The sequence below is a fragment of the Aptenodytes forsteri genome, unplaced genomic scaffold (assembly GCF_000699145.1).
Source record: "Aptenodytes forsteri isolate BGI_AS27 unplaced genomic scaffold, ASM69914v1 Scaffold76, whole genome shotgun sequence".
NCBI classification, from domain to species: Eukaryota; Metazoa; Chordata; class Aves; order Sphenisciformes; family Spheniscidae; genus Aptenodytes; species Aptenodytes forsteri.
Genome location: NW_008794444.1, coordinates 6,778,642 through 6,780,564, shown reverse-complemented (window position 1 = coordinate 6,780,564; position 1,923 = coordinate 6,778,642).

Genomic DNA, 1,923 nt, shown 5'->3' with positions numbered 1-1,923 from the left:
TTTCATTATGCTCTAATACAAATGTTGAACCACCACAAATCATCTGTCATATGCCCAGGGACACCTTCAGTGTCACTGGAGAGGTTGATCTATCAGAAAACTGTTAATTCTCATTATTTTTGTGAGATACTTAGGCTTTATTTTGGAACTCCTCCACCACAGCATAAAGCTTTAAACAACCTTTGCAAAGGGCTCTGGATGCCAGGATGCAAGGATGATCCTGTGTGGAAAAGAGACAATTTTAGTGGATATCATAAAGCGCTGCAGCACCATGAGTGCATAAAGAGATTGGTTAGGGATCAAATACTTGCAGCTTTTTCTGGCACAAAACCAAGAGCATCAAATGAAGCTGGTAGGAGCTAGGCATTGGAACAAATAGCTAATGGGAACAGTCAGTTATCCCAGTTCTGGTGTACTTGAGTCAAGTCTGCATGTCAAGATATTCTGTAATCTGGCATTTAATCTGGGCAGATCAGGTAAATTCTCCCTGTATGACAAGAAAGCTATATGCTACAGTCCCTCACAGTCACCTGACCAGTTTGCTGCACTCCTGCAGTATGGATGGCCTGTACCAATGTTGCAAGCCATGTAGTCTCTGCAAGTGTTCTGCTGCCATGCCTGTACAGACAATGATGATGGTGCCTTGCCCAACGCGAGTACCTCCTTTTAACTTCTGGCTGCCTGGGCTGTGAGCCACTGGGAGAAACGAGTGTGTGTGTTGGCAGCCAGCTTCTTGCTGTGCAATTTGTACACAGCTCAGCTCCACACACCTGCAATGTTTTGTGTCATCTCCATTCTGGAAGTTGCAAGATCTTATGGGAAATCCCATCTAAACTGCAGCAGGCCAGAACTGGACCAGGGGACAATATATGTCTCTCCTGACCCTTTAATTTTGCTGTTTTACTAGAGATAGACTGCTGCAGATCTGATTTTGGAGTGATAGCAGTGCCTATTGTGGTCTTCCGAAGTGAAGATCACTGCCTGCTTTCCCCTTTATACATACATTCCCACACCTTAGGTTGCAGAAGATTTCTGTTTCAATCAAATGGCTTTTCTTAAAAAAAAAATCTTAATATTCTTATACTCTTTGATAAAGAAACAGCTGTTGTCTTTTGCTATCTGAGTCCTGAATATTTTGATTTGCTTCCATACATATTTAGATTGTTCTATACAGCTATGCAATTATTTTTCACTGTGTCCTTGACAGATGGAATGTGACTGTTTAAATTGCATCCTGTGTATATACTTGTTCATCATCCTTTATTCAATTTCAACAATCTGAAAGGCTGCTGGAAGTGATTCTACTTCTCGTTTGTCCTAATTGCTGAGCTCAGTAATTGTGATGGGAACTCCTGGAAACTGTCTTGTGTACTACACCCTGATAGGAATGTGAGACAGCGACAAATAAAGGTATGCCCTTTTACACCACTTTTGTTATTTTCCTTCTTTTCCTAGTTGTTGTTGAATCTTTAGAAATGCTCAGAAGACCAACAATGCCAAGTTTTAATGAATTTTAATAGTGTTTGAGGCATGGGTCAACAGAATAGGAAATCAAGTACATGTCTGAGTATATTTCAAGTATGCAATTTCTCATAACTGTCTCAAAAAACCTCAATCCTTCTCTTATTTGCATATGTGGACTAGTCATTTTGTAACTATCTTCATGGTCTTTTCATTATCAAGGCCTGTAGAAAACTATAACAATGGTTATAGTTTTCTCCTACCCTCCTACCCTTCCTTGAATTGTTTCCATATATGTGGGGAGAAAAATCTCTAAAGAACAGTAATTCCCATAGAATCATAGAATTATGATAGAATATGATAGAATCATTGAGGTTGGAAAAGACCTCTAAGATCATCGAGTCCAACCGTCAACCCAACACCACCATGCCCACTAAACCATGTCCCTAAGCGCCTCAACTA